Below are 26,539 nucleotides of genomic sequence, written 5' to 3' on the forward strand. Positions count from 1 at the left end.
ATACGAAAACCAACCCAACAACAAAAAAACCCCAGAATTTTATGTAGAAATATCAAGGGAAAGTTTTCTTCAGAGCTTCTGAGTGACTTTGCAATCTGAAGAGGATGAAAAAGGAGCACTACAGGAAGATAAAGTCAGTTAATGATTGCAAAAGCAAGTTTCTGCATTGGATTTTAAATTTTTTTTTTGTATTTGAAGAGTTCTCACATCAGGCTCTCACTGTGTGAGGGCTGCCTTAATTGGAAGTGTCAACAGTAAATTTTAGAATAAATCAGTAAGGAGAAATTAGTCTCCAGAACTAGATAGCAATTGTTCACATGTTCTACAGGAACTCAAAAATGAAATGGTTGAACTGTGGTATGAAAATTGTCTCCTAAATTGTTCTTGTTACCTGGAAAATTAATGTATTTGATATGTGATGCTGGTTTCTAAAAGGGGATGCAGCAATGGGTAAGCTGCACACCAGGAAGGCTGACTTCTATACACAAAGAATGATGAAGTTGGTAAAGAAAATAGTCATATTCAAACCAGGAGTACTGAGGAGGAATCCACCTACTTTTGGAGGTAGTCACTCCTTGCAGATCAAGCAGAGGGACTTGAAGGGTCTGGCAAACGTGAATTATCATGATCAAGTTGATGTACTGCACTTGGATTTAAGAGGTTTTCAGTGAGTTCACTCAGTGGAAGCTCTTGAGGAAAAGAAGCTGTTGAGCAGTAAGAGGGAATGTATTTCATGGATTGAATACTGATTTTTAAAAATTGGCCCATTGAAAAATAGGACTAAATGATCACTTTTCTTAGTGTTAGACTATTACTGTATTTCCTTTAAAAACTGTGTAAGAATAAATAATGACATTAGCAAATTCACTGAGAAAAGTTGGACATAGGCGTCTGATCTTTAGTGACTTAACAGCAAAGCAGTATGTGAGACTGTTGCTATGTTCCATTTTTTTACACACGTTTATACATATCTGTACAAACACGCTGGTGTTTCCATATGTAGTATGTTTTCTTAATTTTAAGAAAGGCAACAAACATACCTACCAAAATTAAGGCCTTCTCTTAAATATTAAATATCTTAAAATATCCAAAATATCTTAAATATTTTGGCAGGGAGAACACAATCCATCATAGAAAAAGTTTAAGATCATCTTAATGTGCACTGCTTGAAAAATTTGGGCCCAGTTTGTGATTTATGTTGTTACATTTGGGGAGGCGATTTCAACCATTTGGGAAGACTATAAAAGCATTTTTATTCTGCTTCTTTATTCAAATGTTGATAGCCATTTTTGCTTACTGAAGGTTGAAAAGATTTGTGACTGAGTCACAAATAGATATGTCAAAAATTATTTATTTAGGCCTACACAGAGCCAGAAAATGAAACTACTGTAGCTTAAAGTAAGTTCTAAAAATGGTTTTGATTGTATTTTCTTCTATAGAAGCTTAAATGTGCATGGGAAAAATATATCTCTTGTGTTTGAGAAAGATAAAATTTTCTTAGGCATGCCTGAATAATTTGAATAAAAGAATATATGATGAGGTAGTTCATGGTTCAGAAGATAACCTTGCCACCATTTGTAGCAAAACATTTTGGTGTGGTTTGGAGTTCAGCTAATTTTCTGCAGGCTGCAGTGTTTCATATATGTTTTGGTTATTCTGAACAGCATTTAAATGCCATTGTTTTGTTAACATAATGAAACACATTTTTAGCTGTTTGTTATGATACACCTTAATTAATTATATGAGAAATTATAATAGATTTGGAATCATCCTATCTTACATTTAAATTAAAGTATGTTTTCAATTTTTAATGCCATTATCTCTAGCAACAAAGAATAAATTAAAGTGCATCCATTATGTATATCTCTTACAGCACTTTTCACTTGCAGGTGTGGTGGTGCCCTAAAAGAAGTTGGGTAAATGTTGTTATCTCCATTTAGCAAATGAAGCAAGAGGATTGTATTGTTAAGGAATTGTGTGCAGTTTCAATTAATCCATTAGTGATTTTCGATACATTTAAAAAAACCATATGTCCTGATTTGAAAGACAGGTGTTTGCTAAGGGAAGCAGAAGCTTCCCTTTGGACTGAAAAAAACCCGTGATTCTTCCGATTATTATAATTTTGGAATTAAGAGAGCTCTCAGGCAAAGATATGGGGGTAGGAATAACAGTTCTTTACTAGTGTATCTAACACGACAAACAAGAACAACAACAGCTATGAAATTACCCACAAACAGAAGAGTAACTCAGTCCCAGTCCTTTCTGGCTGCAGGCACCTTTTCCCTGAGCTGCAGTTCCCGGTACTGGGGGCGGGCGGGTCCCGCAGAGCTGCAGGAGGGCTGGGGGTGGTGGCAGCGCTGTCCCAGGGGGAGAGAGAGATGGAGAGAGCCCTCCGCTCACGGTGTGGGTCCTGGTGCTCAGCAGAATGCTGGATGGTGGTAGTTCACAGCGAGAAGACAGCCGGGCAGGGTCTGATGGTGGTTTCCCGACGCTGGGATGGGACAGAGAGGCAGGAGGCGGCGATCGTCCTTCTCGTCCGAACTCCGCGGGGGAAATGGGCCGAGGCCCAGCCTTCTGCTTCCTCTTCTGGCTGTTTGAATCTCGCGGGGCTTCCCCTCTTCCCTCCCGTCCCCTCCCCCTTGTCACCAGGGCCCAGTCAACAGGTATCTTAGCATGACAATGGGGAAAATTCCACAGAGGGAAAAAGGGAGAGAACTAACCCTCAACATTATCCACCCCGAATTTTCCCCTACCATCATGCCAAATCAAATTAAAATCTTCAAATTATAGACATCCATACAGTTACAGATATAGGCACAGTATTGTAGGTAGTTCACCCTAAAACAAGGTCTCCTTGGGATATGCATCGGGTCTTTCCATCCCTTTGCATCACCCACCAGGTACAACCTGGCCCTTGAGCAAAAACCACCCCACGAATTGGATTGTCTTTGCTGGAGGCAGGGTTCACCCAAACAGTTTTTCCTAGCATACCTCTCATATGCACCACTGGAACCTTGTCCCCATCTGGTGTTCTCAAGGGCTCAGACTGGGCAGGGCCTGCTCGATTAGTGGAACCTTGGGTGTTCACTAACCATGTGGCCTTTGGTAGATTAATTTCCCAGTTCTTGAAAGTCCCCCCACCCAGTGCCTTCAAGGTGGTTTTAAGCAGCCCATTGCACCGTTCCACTTTCCCAGCAGCTGGTGCGTGATAAGGAATGTAGTACACCCACTTGATGCCGTGTTCTCTGGCCCAGGTGTTTATGAGGCTGTTCTTGAAATGAGTCCCATTGTCTGACTCAATTCTCTCAGGGGTACCATGTCTCCAAAGGACTTGTTTTTCCAGGCCCAGGATGGTGTTGTGGGCAGTGGCATGAGGCACAGGGTAGGTCTCCAACCATCCAGTGGTGGCTTCTACCATGGTCAGCACGTAGCGCTTGCCTTGGCGTGTCTGAGGCAGTGTGATGTAGTCAATCTGCCAGGCCTCCCCATACTTATATTTGGACCACCGCCCCCCATACCAGAGGGGCTTCACTCGCTTGGCTTGCTTGATGGCAGCACACGTCTCACAGTCATGGATAACCTGGGAAATACTGTCTATGGTGAGATCCACCCCTCGGTCTCGTGCCCACTTATAGGTAGCATCTCTGCCTTGGTGACCTGAGGCATTGTGGGCCCATCGAGCCAGGAACAACTCTCCCTTGTGTTGCCAGTCTAAGTCTATCTGTGACACCTCTATCCTTGCAGCCTGATCTACTTGCTCATTGTGTTGGTGCTCCTCATTAGCCCGACTCTTGGGGACATGGGCATCTACATGACGGACCTATACGGGTAGCTTCTCTACCCGACTGGCAATGTCTTTCCACTCATCAGCAGCCCAGATTGGTTTTCCCCTACGTTGCCAGTTAGCTTTTTTCCATCTTTCCAGCCAGCCCCACAGAGCATTGGCTACCATCCATGAATCAGTGTAAAGGTAAAGCTTTGGCCACTTCTCTCTTTCAGCAATGTCCAGGGCCAGCTGAACGGCTTTGAGTTCAGCAAGTTGACTTGATCCACCTTCTCCTTCAGTAGCTTGTGCAACCTGTCGTGTGGGGCTCCATACGGCTGCTTTCCACTTCCGGTTCATCCCCACGATGCGACAGGAACCGTCAGTGAAAAGAGCGTAGCGAGTTTCATCTGCTGGTAGTTGGTTGTATGGCGGGGCTTCATCAGCCCAGGTCACTTGTTCTTGCTCCTCTTCATCGGCAAGACCAAAATTTTCACCTTCTGGCTAGTTTGTAATTATTTCCAAAATCCCAGGGCGATTTGGGTTTCCGATACGGGCGTGCTGTGTGATGAGGGCAATCCACTTGCTCCATGTGGCATCGGTGGCGTGGTGGGTAGAGGGGACCTTCCCTTTAAACATCCACCCCAGCACTGGTAGTCGGGGTGCCAGGAGGAGCTGTGCTTCTGTGCCAATCACTTCTGAGGCAGCTTGAACTCCTTCATAAGCAGCCAAGATCTCCTTCTCTGTTGGGGTGTAGTTGGCTTCAGACCCTCTGTAACTTCGGCTCCAGAATCCCAGAGGTCGGCCTCGGGTCTCACCAGGTACCTTCTGCCAAAGGCTCCAGGACAAGCCCTTGTTCCCGGCTGCAGAGTAGAGCACATTCTTCACCTCTGGTACCGTCCTGACTGGGCCGAGGGCTACTGCATGAGCGATCTCCTGCTTGATCTGGGCAAAGGCTTGCTGCTGCTCAGGGCCTCAGTGGAATTCGTTCTTCTTCCGGGTGACCAGGTAGAGAGGGCTCACGATCTGGCTGTACTCAGGAATGTGCATTCTCCAAAAGCCTATGGCACCTAGGAAAGCTTGTGTTTCCTTCTTGTTGGTTGGTGGAGACATCGCGGTGATCTTATTGATGACCTCAGTGGGGATTTGGCGCCGCCCGTCTTGCCACTTTACTCCCAGGAACTGGATCTCTCGGGCAGAACCTTTGACTTTGCTCCTCTTGATGGCAAAACCGGCTCCCAGCAGAATCTGGATGATCTTTTCTCCTTTGTCAAATACTTCCATTGCCATGTTCCCCCACACAATGATGTCATCAATGTATTGCAGATGTTCTGGAGCTTCACCCTTTTCCAGTGCAGCCTGGATCAGTCCATGGCAGATGGTGGGGCTGTGTTTCCACCCGTGGGGCAGTCGGTTCCAGGTGTACTGCACGCCCCTCCAGGTGAAAGCAAACTGAGGCCTGCACTCTGCTGCCAGAGGAATGGAGAAAAATGCATTGGCAATGTCAGTGGTGGTGTACCACTTTGCTGCCTTGGACTCCAGCTCGTACTGGAGTTCCAGCATGTCCGGCACGGCAGCGCTCAGCGGTGGAGTCACTTCATTCAATGCACGATAGTCCACAGTCAATCTCCATTCTCCGTCAGACTTGCGCACAGGCCAGATGGGGCTGTTGAAGGGTGAGTGGGTTCTGCTGACCACCCCTTGGCCCTCCAGCTCACGGATCATCTTGTGGATGGGGATCACGCCATCTCGATTTGTCCTGTACTGCCTGTGGTGCACTGTTGAGGTGGCAATTGGCACTTGCTGCTCCTTCACTTTCAGGAGTCCCACTACAGATGGGTTCTCTGACAGTCCAAGCAAGGTGTTCAATTAATGTTTTCTGCCTCTACAGCAGCTATTCCAAAAACCCACCTGAGTCCCTTTGGGTCTTTGTAATAGCCATTCCTGAGGAAGTCTATGCCTAGAATACACGGTGCCTCTGGGCTAGTCACAATTGGATGCTTCTGCCACTCCTTCCCAGTCAGGCTCACCTCAGCCTCCAGCAAAGTCAATTCCTGTGATCCCCCTGTCATCCCAGCAATAGAAACAGGCTCCTCCCCCACATGTTCTGATGGTATTAGGGTGACCTGTGAACCAGTATCAACTAATGCCCTATGTTTTTGTGGCTCTGATGTGCCAGGCCATCAGATCCACACCGTCCAAAAGACCCGGTTTTCCCGTGCCTCTCCCTGGCTAGAGGCAGGGCCCCTCTAGCACTGGTTATTATTTCCTTCCTGGGCATACATGTTGGAGGTTCCCTCAAGGGGATCTGACAAATCATCCTCCCTTTTATAATACCCTGCATCTTGGTTATGGGAAGTTGAGGCTACCTTCACTTTAGTGGAGCTCTTTTGGTTAGTGTTTCCCTCCCTGAGTTGACGCACCCGCGCTGCCAGGGCAGAAGTGGGTTTCCCATCCCACCTCCTCATGTCTTCCCCATGGTCACGCAGAAAGAACCACAGGTCAGCTCGTGGGGTGTATCCTCTCTCCCTAGCTGGGGGACGTTGGGCTCTAACTCTGGGATCTGTGACTCGCACTGGTGCTGCATTGACCTTCCTCATCTCCTCCCTCACTCCTCTTATCTCCTCCTTGAACTCCTCTCTGAGTTCCCTAATCACGGCAGAGACCTGAGCCTGCATTGGGCCATTCATTATACTCTCAAAATTTCTGAGCTTATTGGCAACAGAACCCACTGTCTCGTGGTTGGTGTCAGCATTAATGGCTGCAATGAATGTGGTGTATTGAGATGGCCCCAGGTGTGCCAGATTCCACAACATCTGCTCTGTGCACTTGACCTTGTCGGGGTCATTGTCATGTTGTCCACCCCTCCCAAAGAGTACTTCCAGTATTGCTACTTCTCTCAGCTGTTGGATCCCCTCCTCAGCGGTCTTCCAGCGCATTCTATGGTGGTGCTCCTGCATTCTCTCTCTATGGACAAACATCTCTCTTACACTCATTAAAAGCCGCTCCCAGAGGGAAAGGGGGCCTGGTTCCCTTACGAATATGTGATCCACACCTGAGTCCTGGGTTAGGGGTCCCAAATTCCTTGCCTCAGTACCATCCAGCTGCACACCTGTACCCATAAGGTCCCAGACCCGCAGTAACCATGTTGTAAAAGCCTCACGGCCCCTTCGCACAACATCTTTACGCAGATTATGGAGACTCTCGTATGACAGGGACTCTGTGGCGATCTCAACCTCTGGCTCCCCTGCTGGTTGTGAGGGCCCTGCTTTCTGATCATTATTATCCAGGTGCTTTGTTTTCGCCTTAGACTTTCTAGTTTCCACGGGGGCAACTGCTGCTGGCTGTGAGTGCCCTTGCAGTTCAGCTGGAGCCTGGAGAGATGTAACATTTGTGGGTTCCACTGCTGCACCATCAGGTTCTCCCTCTTTAAGGCAGAGGGAGAGTTTCTCAAGAGTTGGGGAAAGGTACTCCTTCAGCATTTGGCCCATCTCCTTCACTAGAAACCCCACCCACTCTGGATGGTTCCTTTCTGAGGTGAGCTCTGGGGCAGAATCAGGCTCAGGGGCAACATCCTTAACCTCTGGGGCAGAATCCTTAGTCTCTGTGGCAGGGGCAGGGTCAGGCTCTGGGGCAGAGTCCTTAGTCTCTGGGGCAGAGCCAGGCTCTGGGGCAGGGCCAGGCTCTGGGGCAGGATCCCTATTCCTTGGGGGACGTATCAGGGTTGTCATCCAAGTCAATCTCCCCTCATCTCGGAATGTTAAATAGAACAGGTTTACAAGGCCTATTAGCAATGTCAGCCACTGTATGATATCATTACTGTTTAGAAGAGATTTGAACCCCTCAAAAGCTGGTGGAGCAGACCCAAAAAACTGTGTAAGGGGTTGGGACAAAATTTTCCCTGGTGTCATATCCTCACAGTATGTACCATTATTAAAGTAACCCCAAAAACATACAGTTAGAGTGTGATAGCTCCGAATCCATGTGCCCACCTTCCAGAGGAAGTTAAAAATCCATGAATTTCTCACGTTATCAGCCCACAAAAGGAACTGGATAATAGTTACAGCAGCCTGAGTTATAGGACCCATGTTCAAGTAAGGGATTGCAAATGGGAGAGATAAAGCTGTGGCCAGATGGAGCCCAAAGCACGGTAAGCTGGACAACATGATGCCACCTAACACAAAACTGAGGTAACTCAAGAACTGTTATTCCTTTTTCACCCTTTTCTCTCAATGCCCTCGGGCCCCATGTTGGGCGCCAAAATCTGTCCTGATTTGAAATACAGGTGTTTGCTCAGGAAAGCAGAAGCTTCCCTTTGGACTGAAAAGAAAACGTGATTCTTCCGATTATTATAATTTTGGAATTAAGAGAGCTCTCAGGCAAAGATATGGGGGTAGGAATAACAGTTCTTTACTAGTATATTTAACAAGACAAACAAGAACAACAACAGCTATGAAATTACCCACAAACAGAACAGTAACTCAGTCCCAGTGTTTTTTGGCTGCAGGCACCTTTTCCCTGAGCTGCAGTTCCCGGTGCTGGGGGCGGGCGGGTCCCGCAGAGCTGCAGGAGGGCTGGGGGTGATGGCAGCGCTGTCCCACGGGGAGAGAGAGCTGGAGAGAGCCCTCCACTCACGGTGTCGGTCCCGGTGATCAGTAGAGTGCTGGATGGTGGTAGTTCACAGCGAGAAGACAGCCGGGCAGGGTCTGATGGTGGTTTCCCGACGCTGGGATGGGACACCGGCGGCGATCGTCCTTCTTGTCCGAACTCCACGGGGGAAATGGGCCGAGACCCAGCCTTACGCTTCCTCTTCTGGCTGTTTGAATCTCGCGGGGCTTCCCCTCTTCCCTCCCGTCCCCTCCCCCTTGTCACCAGGGCCCAGTCAACAGGTATCTTAGCATGACAATGGGGAAAATTCCACAGAGGGAAAAAGGGAGAGAACTAACCCTCAACACCATAACCATAACATTTATAGTTTATATCAAACTTCAAGTGTCAGAGTTAAATTTTAGTCTTGAGCTTTTTTTTGCTATTTGCTCTGCCTAACATAGTATTAATTGTTTTGATTTCCAGAAAAAGTTTGGGGGAAAAGATTTTGCATTAAAACAAAAATGAAGAAAAGGTCATGATGTTATCAGGAGGTTAGAAATAAAGAAGTGTTATGGACTAGAAACTGCAACTAAAATAAGGAGTAGGAACAAACTTAATTTTCAGCTTTGGTTAGAGGCATGTGGGGCTTCATATTAAAGGGCTTTTATTCATTAACTTATTAAACAATGATTTAGAAATGAATGATAAAGTGTTCAGAAGCAACAGAAGGATTTCAGTTAGGGAAGTCAAAGGTGTCTCCAAGGATGTAGGAAACATTTTATTTCAAGCTCTGACTAGATTGGGTTTTTTGTGGTTTTGTTTTTTAATTTTTCCCCCTCTTCTTTTTTTTATTTTTTTGCCTTTTTGACCAATGTTGGGCAATGCCACCGGATAGAGGAACTTAGCCAGATGTGCTGTACTGAGTTCAAAAACTCATGGGAAATGGGTAGGAAGATGCCTCATCAAAACCCGTACCTGTGCAAGGTAGGCACTGGAGGGTGTAAAATTTACAATGGATGTGGTGGTGCTGCTGCTCTTATAATTCCACCGGCTCTTATAATTTCACCGGTGCCTTCTTGCCTAAAATAGTCATTGCTTCTGATCAGGATAGAAGCTAATAGATAATAATGAGAACTTTCATTAGCAGCTTTCTTGCCAAAGGAAACATGAGAGTTTGCCTTACAGAAGGGACCAGAAAGGACACAATGAAAGTACAGGAGATACTACATGGTATAGAGATAAGTATTCTTGTTCCTTTTGATAACACATATACCATCATCAACTTTATACTACATAAATCCAATTAATTTTGCATGGTTAGGCCAGGGAATTTATTTTTCAAATAATACTGAGGTTCAGATTTAACATGATTTTTGAACAATCTGACAAGCAACAAAATTTCATGTTGCAAGTCCTCGATACGATAGCAACTTTCATCCTTTGAAAAATAAGGCTATTTCTACTGAGAGGAGCAGGGAGGGAAGATAAAACACTTCTAACCCTAATTTTGTTCCAAAAATTCCTGCCCATGCCAAGTGTTACATGGACCGTAGTCCATCATGGAATTTACTTGCCAAGCCTAAAGTCAGTCACTGACAACTGTTAGTCACTAAACTAAAATATGGAGGGGAGGGGAAAAAGAAGAAACAAAGTATATTCTACAGGAAGGAAGCATATTCTGGGAAGAATAGACAGGGAAGGTTCCCTGATCAAAGGGAGGGAGGTTTGCATAAGCTTCAAAGTCTGTTACAGACAGCCCAGGATGCAGCCTTGATAAACTATTGTAATGCTGATTGCAGGTTTTGATTATGTGCATTTCAAACGAAAAAAAAATGGGTGAAATTTAATTCTGAATGAAGAAGCTGTTGAGATAAATTACTAGCTGTTGTTTAAACAATTAATTGAAAATATGTTTTAAATATTCAACTTTATGAGGTTATAAAGTCCCCCAAGCTTGATGTGTGTAAAAAATCCAAATTCTGAGAGCAGAAGGGAGAAAATGATATTGCTACTAAGTAACAGCAGCAAGAGCACAGTGTACAACAAGTATGCTATACATCACCTGCTTTAGACAAATGGGTTTGGGCTGGCACAGAAAAAGCATGGTTTATGCAGGAGCATATATATGTATACATATATATATATGTACACACACAGTAAATTTCAGTGCTAGGGTACCTGATATCTTTGCAATATGCCAATGAATTCTTTGGTCTCTGTCAGACAATTAACAATACCAGGTGCTCTAGAGTCAATATAAAGGAATGCACTCAGTGCTCTAATTCTCAGAAGACTGAATCAAAGCCTTAAGAGAAGCAGATGATTTTTAATTGACTCAAGTTGAGAATGTTGCTGGAAAAGATCACTGGAAATCTAAAAAGAAGATTAAATTAACAATATTGGAGAATCTGAAACTAATTTTTTTCTAAAAGACACACAAGATAGATTTTCACTTCTGCTGAAGCTAAAGGTAGCATAATCAGGTTTAAAAGTTGTGTTGGTGGAAAAAGTAACAGAGGCAGTATGTGTTTAGCAGTATTTGAGTAAATAAGCATTTTGCTTATGAATGGTGAAATTTCCAAAGGACAGTACAGTAATGATACTTTCATAGTTCCTTTTCTTTTTGGCAACGTTTGGAAATGTGAAATGCAGTGGGAATTGTTACTGCACTTAAGCCTAGTGTTAGATGAAGTAAATGTTGCTGGCCGCACATCTCCACAGTGACATTGATGCTCTCAGAGATGCATCAGTTGCCATGACTTCCTTTCTGGATGTGCCAGCACAAAGCCTCTTATGAGAATAGGTGTGTGTGTGTGTGTGTGTGTAGTTACTACTTGTAAGTATTATGGGATGGATTGCTGCATTAGCAGAAGGTAGAAAAGCAGGAGGAGCAGAGGCGAAGAGTGAAATTGTTCCTCTGTGCAGTGTTACAGCGTATGTACTGTTAGCTGATGACCTCCAAATACACGGACTGTTAAAGGGAAGAAGTAAAAGAAACTATAAAATAAATGTTAAGAATAAATTTTTGGTGCTCTAGGAAGACAATCCTAAGAAAAATGTTGAATCCTAAACAGTGTATTTTAATATGAGCACATGTCCAAGCTGGAGAAAGATATCCCCCTGTGTGGAAGAGGAATATTTTCACTGACTTGAAGGGAACTTACATAGTTTGAATTACTGACTTATATGATTGCCCTTAAGGATCCACTGTCAGTGGCTTGGTAAAATAGTACAGATCCAGATAATTGGCACTTGGATGCCAGAGACATCTTAGAAATGCCCAGCCTGCTAATTAAAATTAATGTCATTGCTCTTAACATTTTTTTTCCTTCCAAGTAGAAGATTCTGTTATGCTTGCTGTATATGATATAGTATGTAATATTAAGATACTGAAGCAGGTGAATTTTGTGTCATTCGTATTAGGTCACATACATTCATACCAAAGTGTTGTGGGTTGTGCTAAATGACTTTTATTATGTTCTTATTTTATTGAAGGTCCAAGCCCCTGTCCATCTCAGGTGTGAGAATCAGGGTTCTAATTAAATTTAGATGCCATGTTTTTATTTTTATTAGGTTGTTTTGAATTTGGGGCTTTTTTTAGTAGTGCTAACCAGGAAGTCAAAATGAGTCACTTGTAATTTGTTGAATAGAACATTAGACCTCCTTAGATTAAATATTTGCATGCTCTCAAAGAGTTTGTTTGGGATTTTGGTTATTATAATTCCATAAACGCAAATGTAACAGGCATATAATACATATTTTAAAATGTTTCTCCAATTTATGTAGCTTACTTTTTCCTTACTGCATCTCTGTTTCTTTGATCTTTTGCAAACTTGCCTTTATGTTTTCCTGATTAAATAATAAATCTGGGAATTTATACCCTCTTGTAAACAAATAGTTTATTATCAAGAAGGGTTTTGAAGAAGTTAGAGTCACTGAAGGTTTTTGAGAAGATTATTGGACAAATTTCTCAGCTACACAGAGTAGAGGGAATTTATATAATTTACTTTAGCAAAGCATTTTATTTTACTTGGGTATTTGTAGTATAAGATAAAAAAGAGTGTTAATATTGCGAGACAGTATGTTGAACATAACCCATTTGAATAGAGTTTGACAAGAGCTGATGTTGTACTAATTAGCAATAGAGAATAAAAACTCTGTTTGATCAATGTCTTTGTATCTTTAAATTTTGAGATATGGAAAGAGAGAAGAAGAGAGGAAGATACTTGATTTTTGAGAAAGGCTAATCCTTCCCTGAAAAACAAGCTCTGATAAAACACTTGTCATTCTACATCCCATAACTGAGGAACCAAAAATCTGATCTTTAACATTCTGCTTGAGTTATTTGCAGTACATGAATGGTATGATATAATAGTCACATAAATCTATACAGACAGGCTGAAAACATTCAGAATGCAATTTTGAAAAACATGTCCTGTACACAGAGTGCAGATGACCAAATCTAATAATGATATAGGGTCTTTTTATTGCTTTGCATTGCTTGGTTCGTGCTCTGGGGTTTAGCTGGGCACTGTACAGCCAAAAATCTCCGAAACTGCTGCTAGCTTTCAATGTATCACTATAATTATTTACTTATTGAATGTTATTTGAGTTTAGTCTGTTCATTTTCTAGCTATTGAATGTAACTGATGTTCATCTGTCCCATGTGAGACCTTCACTGGTATTTTTGCCAAGTTAGAGATTCAGTTTTTTACCATGCTGGGGAGCTTAAATGTATTGTAGAGCAGTTTAAGTTCTTCTTGGGCACATATTGTGATGGCACTGTTCAGAAGTGCAGTGAGCTGCAGTCAAGGGGCTCTTTATAACCTCAGTGTTTCTTACAAGGAGGAAATAGTTCATATGCTACAGCTTTCTCCATGATTGATTATGTGTGTTACAGTCTGTGCATACTTTGCCTATATAGCAGAAAGAGAAATCCTTTGCTTTAATTTCTTGCTGATTTTAAAAAATGCTTTTTATAAATCAGCTGCTCTTCTCAAGTCTGCTTCTGTTTTTTGAAGTAAGGCCTTGCTTTGATTTATAAACTATTGATTGTACTCAGAGCTTTTCTTTTATCTGCTTTTGTAGTTACACAGATATAACCAGCATACAGAATTCCTCTAAAACTTTTTGTTTGTTTGTTTTTAGTTTTTGGGTTGTTTGTTTTTTTTTTCTCAGAGGGAGACTCCCTGATTATAAGTATTGGTGTGTTCCGATTAGTGTTTCATAGCTCTCAAAAATGTAATGTATAATTAGCCTTTTGCTTTAGAAATTTTTCTCAGTAAAAATAAGCACCTGTCAATCAAGTTTTTAGAAGATTTTTGTGTTTTGTTTTAAGTTCTAAAATATTGCCTTTTTTATGTGTGGATTACACATACTGCCTCAGTAACTGCAATTTGCACCCTTAGCCTACAATGATGGTTTAAAACCATCTTGAAATATTTAGGAACAAAGTAGAGAACTGTGTAAAAAATCATATAGCCTTGTGTGTGAAGAAAACCATCATCTTACTGTCTCAGTATTTGCCTATATTTTTCTTACTCTTAACTGAATATAAGTGGCTGCTGACAAGTAACTCATGATTACATGCTTCTTCCACCCCTGCTTGTGGGGAGAGAACTACTTGTCTTTTTGTTCTTGTGGTCCACCTTTGACCTTCTATGACATATTTTCTGAATTTAACTTGCACCTTTACCAGGGTGTTTGTACTTTAAACAGAAAAAAACATAAAAGTATAAAAGCTGTAAAAAGTGTGGCATGGGATAGAAGTGAGCAAACAAACAGAAAATAAATGGTGATTGCTTTGCTTTGCTTTCTGTGGAAGGGAAAGGAATGGGAAAGCACCTCCATGGTTAGGAAGTATTTCTAGAAAACATAGTTATGCCTTTTCTAAGCAGTAAAGTCTTGGTTACATATGAATTTTAGAGCCATTTTGAAGGAGATCTCCACTTGCATTTCTCTTATCCTCTAAGCATCAAGTTGGTCACTCCGTAGTCTTTTCACGTATTTGCAGCTAGTCGTATAAAACGAAACTGAGCACTTAATTTCTTAAAAAGAAATATTTATTTTGCCACCACCAGAATTTTTAATTGATAATTGCACAATTGTGTAACTTTAAATTACATTGTTCTGGCTCCTACTGGAGGATCTCTTCCACTTACAAATTTAAATGCATTTTGATATTTGTTATAAATAAAGCAGTATTTTAGTTACAGAGATGGTCCCTTGTGATGACTTAATCAAGTCATGCAAGTTTTGAAGTCCTGAATTTATGGAGTTCTAGGTATTTTTAAAGGCTAGTGTTTCATAGTCACTCTTTTTTTCTTCAAGAATAAATGTTGGATTTTGAAAACAAAATGTCACTTTAAAAGCAGTAATTCTCCTTTTGATGTATTTAAATCACTGACAGTCACAAATCAGAAGCAGATTTGGTCTGTAATTCAGGTGGTGGTGCATCAGTGCAGAATAGGGCTTTAGGATGGGACTATCTGCTGACAGTTCTCTGCCCACAGACTGTCACTCCAGCTGCTCAGTCCAGAAGGTAAATGCAAGCTACATGTACCTATGAGGAAGGCAGCTTGGTAGAGCTTTGATTTCATTTGAAAGCATGGCAAGGGAAGGACGAATTAGTTGAAGCACAGACATGTGCTAGGCAGCAGTAAACTCTGAGAAAAAGTTTGTTTTCCTGAGAGAATCCTTAGGTCACTCTGTACCCATATTCTGCTGCTCAATAAAAAATTATAGTCTGACCATCCTCTGGTAGTTTTCTGGCCATAGCTGCAAAGGTGTAGCTTTTGTCTCCATGTTCTGTTACCCTGTCTGCCTTCTTGGACCACAGCATTGATGAAATTCCTAGAGTGACACCACTGTGAACCAATGAAGTGCTGTGGAGAATTAAATGAGTTATGTTTAAAGGTATTTCAAACTAACTGGTGCAATATAGAGTCCCATTTGGAATGTTTTATAAAGCTAAATTTTTAGTATACCAATCCAGAATATGTCTTGAAATTAAGTGGATGTATGATACATTGAATTTCTAATGTTATTTCAAGGAAATTTTCAAAAGCCCATGCAGAAGTCTTCTGGCCCAGTGATTTCTTCTAAAATAAAAATAATTCCTAATCAGAAGATACAGTTTTAGAGCAAGCCTGAACTTATTACAGCATGGTTTAGAGGCTGGTTTTGGTGTGCTCAAGCTAGATTTCTTCTGGAAGTAACTAAGTCAATGTTTCTGAACCAGTGAATCCCACATTCTGTCAGGTTCAGACTGTGTGCAGTGTGGGAATGTTTGGTCCAGGGGATCATACTGTCTTTTCTGAAGCAGAGCTGTGGGTCTATATGCTGTGTAGCTGAAGTCCTTCAGCCTTGTTCTAGTTCAGGCTACTGGTGTTCAGTTCATCTAGTTCAGGCTACTGGTGTGCTCTTAGTGCAAGCAGATGTCACAAATTCAGACATAGCCAGAGCATCTGCACCAAGTGTGCAAACCAAGTCTGGGGTCTGACTGTGCCATAAACTCACCACAGGGAAGGTGTCTTCTTCCATCTGCTGCTTCTGAAGAGAGGAAATGCTCAAGGGAGAGAAGAGAGGCATCAGATATCTGAACTGTACTGTCCACAGAAGAACTCAACAATAGTACTTGAAACTCTTTTGTTAAAAAAGAGTCATAACGAAATAACATTTTTAAAATTCAAAACACATTATTTTAAAAGTGGTGAAGAGCCATTCTGCCTTTTTCAAATATGCATCACCTAATCTGAATCCTAATTGTGAATTAGGTGAATTTCCATTTTTCAAAAGCTTTTTTGTTATTTCAGTTGTTTTGCCACTCACCAAAAACATCCCACCAAAGTACTTTGTTGTACTTCAGATGGATAGACAGCTGATTAGGAAGATCAAACAGCAAGAACAGGCTGAGAAGAGGAATGAAAATGGCATCTTTAAGGAGTTCCTCTTTGTCCATTTCCATCTGGGAGAGTTCACTGACCTTAGCTTTCTGTGTCTGGGGTGAGGCATACTATCAAGGGCTAAGGAAAATTTACTGGGATTCATAGAGCTGTAGGAGCATCTGCACAAGAGGACTTTAATTTTATCCCTTAATATGCTATTTGTCTAGTAACCTGGCTTTCCTCTTCTTTAGTTAAATTGTCTTGGTAAAGGACAATCCATACTACTGTGATCCATGGCGATGGGATATGGAGAGTAATAGTGAGAAGGAGAGTAAGGGTGAGAATCCTGTTCTTGACTTGCAAGGGATATTGAATAATGAAGTTTGGCTATAAGTGTATGTATGCAGAGTATGCACATGCAGAATAAAAGTAAATAGCAGCACTTCTAGTCAAAGCTACAGAATAAAGATGGTAATTTTCTAAATTCTGAACTATTAGGGGGTTTTGTTTGTTTTTGTGGTTGCTTACTGATCTCCTTTCAATCCATTACTGTATATTCTTTTATATGTTAAAATATCATATGTTGTTAAATTTTCAGAAACGTTCCCATAATGAAAATCTTCTTGATAAAGTTAAGAACATCAACTTAAGATAGCCAAAGTATTATAAAAATGTTAATTGAAGATTGTGTCTTTGTCAAATACAGGTGTTACTATAGGAGTAGTATATAACAGTATTTTTTAAAGGACTACATGAAATATGTGTGTTTGAATGAGGAGATGTAGGTGCTGTCTATATTTCTTGGCCCTTTGCAGATATTTGTCTGTTTTGTAAGAAACAATATGACACTGCATTCAGGAGGTATTAATATTGTTGATATGAAATGGACCAGGGTTACACATAAGGTTAAATATAAAATAGATTCTGTGACAATAGATTCTTTTGTCTGCCAAAATACCTTTATTATATACAGTACAGTACAGGTGTGGTGATTTTAAGCTTCTGAGTCTTTAAAACAAACAAACAAAATTTACATGGAAATTTCAAACAATTTCTGTTGTTAAGAAAATAATTCTTAATATGCTTAAATCTGCAAAAATATCAAGCTGCTATTTTTTGACACATGCTGACTGGAATTTCAGGGCTTGCAGTCTTAAATCTACTTGCATTGCAGTCTGTGTGAAATATCAAAGAACTGCATTAACTATGTGTTAGGAGAATCTGCAGTAAGAAGAGGAGCTGGACTAAGGAAGTGGACTTTAGGAACTATATACATGCAGGCTTACTGAAAGTAGTGTTGAGTGCTGCAGTTGCAAGGAATTTACTCTGAGACCAAGTTAATGGGAACATTGTGGTGTGCACTTAGGATTTCACAGGAGTCTCACCTGAAACAAGTCAATGGATGGCCTAGAGCATTTGGTAATGCCTTCTACTCTCTTCTTGTGCCATATTAGTGCTCTGCTCTGCTTTTGCAGAAAGTGGCAAAATACTCAATTGATGTTGGTGTGGGAGGATATGTGCTGATTTGTCAGTGTTGCATCCTCCGTGGAGGACTTTTCCAGTGTTCCCGTCCCACCTGGGTTCTGGAGTGGCAGTGGTTGGGGATGGGCAAAGCCAGTTTCATGCAGCAGAAGGCCCTTGAGTATGCAGCATCACTCATCCTGTCTGTATACAAACCAGGATGAACATCTTTGCTCTGATCTTTCTAACAACACGCTCACAATCTTCTGGCGCTGACTTGTCAGGCTGTGAGACCCGGCTCCTTAGTGAGCTCTGCTTGTTTGCTCTGCTGCCTGCTCTTGTTTATTCTGCTGCGAGATCTGTGGGGAAGGGCCAAGTAACAACAGCAATTCTAGAACAAATCTTTCTAGGCCTGCATTGCTGGAAGTCCAGCCAGGACGAATGACTCATGGTGAATACTTCAGGGATTTTCAGAGCCAGTGTCTGTTACTCTTGCAGTACCCTAGGCCAAACTATGAATTGTGTTTAATGAGGTCAAGACAGATGGCACAGTGTAAGGAGCACTGAGAAAATTGTTTAATCTAGGAGGACTGTTTCTATTATTAAAGGAAGTTTTGCGAGTTAATATGGGCATAAAATTAGATTCTGAAGAAAGGTAGACTTACAGATGCCAGTAGTGTAGACTTACAGATGCCACTAGTGATGCAAGGAAGGTGTTGCATGTAACTATGATGGAAGAGTGTGTAAATTTAAAGAAAAATATTTTCACTAAATATTTTTGGGGTTTTTTAATTGAAACATGCTTTATTCCTGGGAATGCTTGTCTGTATTTATAATTCTCTAGGAATGAACCTGTACTGAAAGTCAGAAGCTGATAGGAAAAAGGTCTCCAGGGAGAGGTACCAGACAGGCAGTGAGAAACACACTTCAGGGAGAGCCAAATTACACTTATTGAGAGGATATGAGATAAAGGGAAATGTCGCAAATATTTGTGTAACTAAAAATCACTATCAGATGTGGGAAAGGAAAAAACTGGAAAGCCATACATGAAAGGTAGTAAAGCAAATGATGTTTTGCTAGGTTGTTGGCAAGTTTGATAGGGTAGTACAACATAAAGTATTATGTGTTTGTAATCCAAGAGGAAAGTGCCCCAAAATGCTGTTGTAAATAATAATTTAGGCTTACCATTTTGTAGTCACATTGTACGGCTGTGGCACATACTGGTGAAATTATAAAAAAATCACTCAGATTGTAGTGGTAGTGGTTCGATATGGATTAAATAAGGAAAAAAGGGGAAAACTTTCCAACTTATCATCCCTTGCAGTTGATGTCCCGTATGAATACACACCTTTTCATGATTCTGAGTCAAACTCAGGATTTAACAAGAAGGTCCTATGGGATTTGCAGCAAAAATGCTTATCCCTGATAGTGACATTATTTCACCTCAGACAACCTTACCTTACTACAGACTGAGCTGTAACTGAGATAGGAGAGCAGATGAGAAAGAAGAGTGAGGGGGGAAATGCATGTCAAAACCCAGCTTTATTTTCATATGACCCATGTGGCAGTAAAACAATGAGAGGGCAAAGCAGTCTGTACTCATGGTGCTGTCTTAAAAAAGATAATTTCAGCTTTCATGTGGAGCTTTCCAGTGTCGCCAGAGTTCCCCAGAATATCTTTATAGTTCAAAACCTGCTTCACCCTTGCTGCTTTGTTTGCCCACAGAAGATTTCAAGACATCTCAGTTAAATGTGTTGCAGTCTGTGCTCCTGTGATATCCAACATGACATGAGAAAATGGGGTTAAATGCAACGTCCCTTGACAATTTATGGGTTTATGAAATGAGACGGAATTTAAAATAATGCCAGCATAGTATTTATTTAATTTATCTACACTCTGACATGTCAGTCAGTTCCAGCTGATGAGAAACACTGACTGACAGTGCTTGTGCTAGCAAAAGAAAAGGCAACTTCCCCTAATAGCCATTAGCACAGTGTCTATAAAGTAATACAGCAACAGTCACTCATTTTGTGAAATAGCGTTGCCTCAGCATGAAATTGTTAACAGATTAGGATAGAACCTGATATGACAAACTAGGTACTGGTCTGGGGCAAGTGCACCACAAGTTGTCTGGGTGCTGACTAGCTTGCTTTCTAGTGCCTGATCTGTGTTTTTTGGCAAGGATAAGTGTTGAATATGTTGTCATTTTTCTGACTCTATTAGCAGTTTAATTGGTTCAACTGTGATTAGCACAAAACTTCCACAAATTAGTCTTCACAACATTTATTTCATGTATTTAATAAGAAATATGAAGGTTTCAATGCAATTTTTTTCCCAAATGTTTGCAAATCAAAAAAAAATAAACAAAACAAACAAAAAAAAATTAAACCCCATCAAGTGTGTTTCCACTGTGATGGATTTCTTTATTTTTAGAAAGAGATTGGCTCCAGATCAGAGAATAGCATATATGCAGTATTGTCACTGTTTGGTCCTGCTTCTAAAGAGAGAAGGAAATAAAAATATAAAAAGTGAGATTTGATAGGAATACACATAGTTACTATAGAAATTTTATTTTATAGAAATTAAAAGCTGAAGAGGAGAAAAAATCCTAAAAAGATGCTGGTAAGATCTTAAGTAAAAGAACACAACCACAGTTGGAGTAATTGAACTGTGAAGTATTAATCCTCCTGAATTTTGTACAAGTGACTTGCTCACAACTATTTATGAGTTGCTTAGTACTCGACTCCCCCTGTCTCCCCCTGAAAACTTTGTGTTTTGCTTTTTTGCTTTAGGTTGTTTTTGATGTTGGTTCTGTCACACCCCTCTCCTCCCCTCCATTTATGGTACACTTCCTGCTGTCTAATCCTCCTGAAAAATATCAGGTACTGCTGCTGGACTGATATCTCTCTGAATAGATTAAAGTGATGTGTGTTCCTCCAAGGCTCCCCAAATGCAAGTGGTGCGTTTGCATGTGTGCTAAGCATGGCTTTTTGATTGTAACATCAATGTGTAGAGCACTATTTCATGTGCTAAGTGTTAAATATAGCACAAGGCCACAATGGTGATAATGTTGAAAAGAACTTAGGAAAAAAGGCCTTGATTATAAAATAATTACCTTGGCATTTGCTATAGTACTATCCTGTGCTCCACTTTTTCAGAGAGCAATTAGAGTTTCACTAGGAGAAATTCAGCAAAGACTTGAAAAAAACAAAAGGGGTGGTGGTGCAGTGCTGTCTGGAAGTTGTGTTAGGTGGCTGTCTTGATGGAGAAGAATAAACTATTTTAGAAGAGGCAGCAAAAAGAAATTACCACTGAACCCTTAAAGAGTAAACAGTGATGGAGGCATATGCCTGCTGAGAGAATTTGGTTCTTACTGTGTGCTGCAGGTGGAAAAGGTGTGTGACCCTGTCAGCATAGAACTTCACCCCTGTTTGCACTATGCCACTGTTTGAGACACAAGAAACATGGAAGGGATAAAACACCGAGCAGCTCTCCTTGGCAATTTTGGCTTGTTCTCTCAGATCCCAGCCCAGGGAGTCAGGCTTATAAAATTTCCATTGGGTGTTTTTCCTAAATTTAGCAGCATTTTCCTAACCTGGTTGGTCCATTTCTGAAGGTTTGGGAGGTTAGGTGAAGAAAAGAGGAAGTAAGGACTGAGGTCCAATTTGTAGTTATCACAATCTAGGACCTTAAACATCAAGTTGAAAACATGTGAATGGGAGAGACATTTCAGTCATGTTCAGCCTGTGACTCCTTCTCATTGTACTAGTAATCAAGGAGTAAGATTAGATTCTATAGACAGTAAGAACAGTCATGTTCTCCACAGATTAAAAGATCTTTACCCAGCTCTGGCATCTGGTGCACATCTGGCAGGTTTAAGGAGGGTGGAGATGGGAATACTGTGTACACTTTAGACACTTAATATGAAAAGTCCTTTGTCCTCCAGCATTGTAGTTTAGAGGGTATTGGTAAAACCTGTATTTTTAGGTGATCTTTGTAGCCCAAGGAAGCTCCTAACCCAATACACTAAGTCTGGATCGACTGTGGGAGTGGAAAAATATGAGGTGCAGTGGTAAAAGTAGTCTCTCTGAAATGCTGGAAATGGGTACCTCAGAATTTGTTAATCTGCTATATGTTCATCTAGAATATGCAGAAATCCAGATTCTGTGCTTAACAAAAGGCCTCAATAGCTTGTTATGCATAGGTGAGTATTAAGGATGCCTGAACAGAAAAGTGAAGGCATCCTCTTCTGTGGAGGGAAACATCATTTGAGCAGTTGTCAAACTAAGATTGAAACCAGTTTTAAGACAAATCAGTGATCTTCATGTACTGTTCTGAATCCACTCTGGGAAGTCAGACAAGTGCAAACAAGTGCAGAGAAGAGAGACAACCCATTACCCAGCTGAGCAGAACACTGTTTTCCTAAGAAAAACACTTTGTAGTGTGTGCTGTGCCTTCATTAGTCTTTGAAGTAAAAAAAGCTCTGATGCCAATGGATAAAGTGTGGCTTATTCTATGAAATAGGTGTAATTTGAATTAAGAGGACAGGAAACAGAAGAAACAGAAACCCTCATCTGTGCTACTGAAAGAGAAAGTTTCTACCTCTCTTTGATACCTTGTAAAAGCGCTGCTCCTCTGTTCATCAGGAGGGAGTGAGGTGAATTTAGGAATATTGTCCTTCCATTTTCCTCTTTGCCTGTGCAGACAACTGGAATAGATTTAGCCTCTACTCTACTGGGGAAGATAAAAGGTGTTTAAACAGTAGGAAAAATTGTATTTATCCATTACTTAAGGAGCCAACAGAGTAAATGGGAACCAGTCCAGCTGGACTTTGCCTTTAAACTGCCAGGTTTAAACTCCTGAAATGGAGACAGGTGTGAGACAGAGGAAAATGGTACACCCCAATAACTGGGTTGAGAGAAGCCTTTAGAGAAGATCACAGAGCTGCATTTTGGGGAGCCTGACAGACCGACTTGCTTATACAGACTCTGTCTTGGAGCTCAACCCACCTATCAGGTTCACCACGAATTGTTCTCTTTGTTATATGAAAAACAGGAGGGGATTTTTTTAACTTTGTGTTGAAATACAATTGCCTGTTTTATGGACTCCTTTCCATTGCTGCACTCAGAGGCTTAGAGTTCAGTCACCCTAAACTTACATGTTTAGTAATGAGTTTTTTAACCTATTTCTGAAACTCATCATAGTCTTCTTTCCAGTTTTTTTTTTTTTAACTTCACAGTATTGTCTTATTCTGACAAGTTGTCAACGTGTACGTTACTGTTTGCTTTGCAGTTTGAGGTGTAAGCTCCACCTGGCCCACCTCTTGAGTATTTAATCACAGTAATGCCTCTTGGTGGAAAGCACACACACAAAAAAAGGTAACTTTTAGAAATGCTTTTCTCAAAAAAGCTTGTATTTCTGTGTTCAGGAGGTGCCATATACCAATTATTTTAAAGAAATTTATTAGAGAAGCAGGCACTGTTCGGGCAAGCATTGAAGAATTATGTTTAAACCTTCCAGACACTGAGAAGAAATAAACCATACCAATGGAAGCTATTTAATTTATGTTATAAAAAGGTCACAAAAACATAGTGAGTAGTGAGGGGAAGACATCTATTCACCCTCAGAATATAATAGTAAAACCCACATCCAAACAGTGTGATGGAAAGTGTTCCTAATCTGTGGGAATTACATGCCAGGAGTCTAACACCCAAAATATTGACTGAAATTGATTCGATATTTTCTTATGCAAACTGTGTAAATTCATAGATAAAAGCCTCTAGAAAATTCTAACATGTATCTGCATATTTTTGAATTTATTTGTAACTTGGAACTCATAAAGTGTTCTTTGACGGAATTGGTTTTGGTGATAGACATATTGGATATCTATCGAGTATTCTTTGCTTCTTTTGGACTTGTAAGCAATTGGTGAAATGCAGCCACTCGAGAAGGAAAATGAAACCCAATCGGAGATTCATTCACACAGGAGGAGTTCTTTTCTCCACAGGTGCTTATTACTATGTTACACATAACCATAATAGCTGCTCTCCATCAGTTGTGACTTCTGAATAAATTCTGTCATTTTTGTTCCCACTGTTCTATGCTTACCCAAACAAGCACATTTTTTACACCATTGTATTTTGTTGCTTGTTTTATTTGTACACATATTCTTTGTATCCATCTCAGAGTACATTACCTTCCCTCCTTGGGGAAGTAAGCACTCACGAGTGCACATTAAGAGAGGGAGAGGCATTCTCCCTCTATTCTCTGTGCCATCCCCCTCAGCTGTGTTTTGTTGGAGGTAGTAGTGTTGCATGGGGAGGAAGGGGCAGTGTTTGCAGTGATTGGGTGGTTCTACCTTCTCTTTAGAAATAGCTCCTGCACCAGTGGCTGTTGTCTTTTTGGAAGCAAGTTTCACTTCGTGAGGCAATCAGCTGTTGTTGGCTGCTGCCCTTTCCTTAGAACATTCTTGCAATCTTCTTGCATCAAGTGATTTGAATGCCTTGAAAGTAAAGCCTGAGATTTTCAAATTTGTGATGCCTTGAGGTTCAGCTTGCACCTCTTGAATTTCAGTGTATCAACATTGATGTCCACCTTAATCATCCCACTCATGATCATTCAGCTGGAGTTACATCTAAGTAAGGTTTTCTCGGTATTGCTTAGAGTAAACCAGCTCCCACTTTTCACTTCAGGTAATTTTCTTCAAACCAGGCAGATTGAGTAGCCCACCAGTTATGCAGCACTTCACTTTCATATGAAACCCATGTTTTGCTTCCAAGGAAAGAGTGTGGAGAGGAGCCTTTTGGCCTCAAATGAAAAGTCCAGTTGACAATCCCTTTTGCTATTTGACTCCTTATAGAATAGCCTTTGGCAGGCAGTGGATGAGAACCTTAATTTGCTACAGCTGTCAGAGAGATGTGCATTGCTTTCTTTTCTGTTCTGCCTGATTTCCTGTGGAAATGAGGTTTTTTTTCTGTCATGCTACCTCTCTGACAAGCTGTCCAACCCTATCCTATTTACTTTTTAATCCATTGGCCAATTTTAGTCCTATTTAGCACTGAGGCAGATGCCTTAATGATGCTGAGTTCTACCACTGTAATGAATACTGGCAGCCAGATAGAGGAGAGAGATGTAATTAATGCCTATTCTGATGAAAAGATTTCAGTGTGTGCTCAGCTTTATCTAGGTATCAGGCTTTATTAGCTCTCTTGTGAATAAAACTGCCTAGTTCTGTATTGTAAGCATGATTGTAGCACTTTAATTGGTGGATTTGCCTATGTGGTTTATCTTGCTATCATGCCTCAGAGCCCTAATGAGGGTTCAAAATGCCACTGAGCATGACAGTGTTGAGTGTGTGGGCTGATACTACCAAGCATCAGTGTTACTGATGCTGGGAGACAGTAGAACTTCATAAGGACATAAATCTCTTCTTTCATCATTTCTCCTGACCCAGACTCTTTAGCTGTTCTTGTTTTATGGGAAGCCCAGCATCTGCTTCCTGGGGTCTCCCTCCTGGAGCAAAGATTGCAGCATACTGGGCTTTCCATGCCAGAAATCATCCTTGAATCATACAACCCTCACTTTCACCAGCTTTTTTCCTGGGACCTGGAGTTCCTGCCTGACCTTCTGTGCAGAAACAGTGCTGTGTCTTGCCCCATTGCTGCAGAGCAGCATGCCTGCTGTGGGTGGAGGAGTGACATGGAGGCAGTTCACTTCCTCTCATTCCATTAGAAAGATTGTCCATGTAGTACCATGGTAGGAGGGAGTAATGGAGAATAAGACAAACCAGTCTAGCCATCTCATTGACTCTCTGGAATAGTTCCGTTTGTTTACCCAAGGAAGCCAGTTTGACTTGCATAATTCAGACATTCCTTCTCTTGCATGATAATCTCTTACCTTTTGCATCTTGCACCTTTTGTACAAATGTGGCAGAACAAGCATGTTTCACCATCTGCACAGGAAAAAATCATAAAGATTATTTACTTTAAAGTGCAAAGAGTATCTGCTTGAACACCTAGTCTAATTTAGTCAAACCCTTGTACAGGGTGTGAGCAGCAGAAACGCACGTTTTAAAAATTTTAGTTTATTAAAAGGCATGTATTGGGAATAGGCGTAAATATGTTGTATTTGCAAGTTCAAAAATTTATAGGGTTTAGATCACTGCTTTACTTGTCTTTTAGATTTGAGTTTTAGAATTGACCTGTCAGATTTTCATAAAACAGGCTGGTTTTGTTTTCAGTTATGAATCTGAGGCAGAAGTGGCAAATAAGGTGATATATAGCCCAGTAATGTGATTTTTTTTAAATTCCAGGCTTATTTCACAATGATGTTCATAGATGATCTTGGCTGAGTTCCTGAATAACTATGCAATAAGTGTATTCTTTTTTTCCTGTAGCAAGATATTTAAACATTAATTTAAGAGTAAGTCAGCATGTCATGAATAAGTATTCTTGCAGCTTTGTCTGTTTTGTTTAGACTTTTGTGTTACTCTTACCTTATAAATTGTTTTTATCAGCAATTGGAAATAATAAGGTACTTACCACTAATTCTGAGGAATAGAGAGAATGAATATAAGTATGTGCTTGCTGTGTTAAAAGCTTTTATTTTACTTGTTTTTCATTGATTCTTGTTTTTTCTTCTCGTAGACTATGTCCATGTAGTTGTACATGTCAGAAAATGATGAGTTTGCAGGCTTGTCTGCCTTCACAACTCTTCCTTCTGCATGCTTTTTTATTACTCCTATCGTGGAATATATTGCCCAATTTCTAAACATCAAAAGCACTGTAAAATGGGAGATAGCAATTTACTTAATACCATGCATACACAATTTATTTCAGGT

The 26,539-nt window shown here is 40.9% G+C and overlaps 1 protein-coding gene across 4 annotated transcripts in view; it reads left to right on the forward strand.

The window, feature by feature from the left end:
• The window catches only part of MYRIP (myosin VIIA and Rab interacting protein), a 202,058-nt gene that overhangs the window by 61,937 nt on the left and 113,582 nt on the right, over nt 1-26,539 (forward strand). The gene's annotated exons all lie outside the window — the stretch shown is intronic.

Source organism: Cinclus cinclus, chromosome 1, assembly GCF_963662255.1.
Source record: "Cinclus cinclus chromosome 1, bCinCin1.1, whole genome shotgun sequence".
In the NCBI taxonomy this organism is placed as follows: Eukaryota; Metazoa; Chordata; class Aves; order Passeriformes; family Cinclidae; genus Cinclus; species Cinclus cinclus.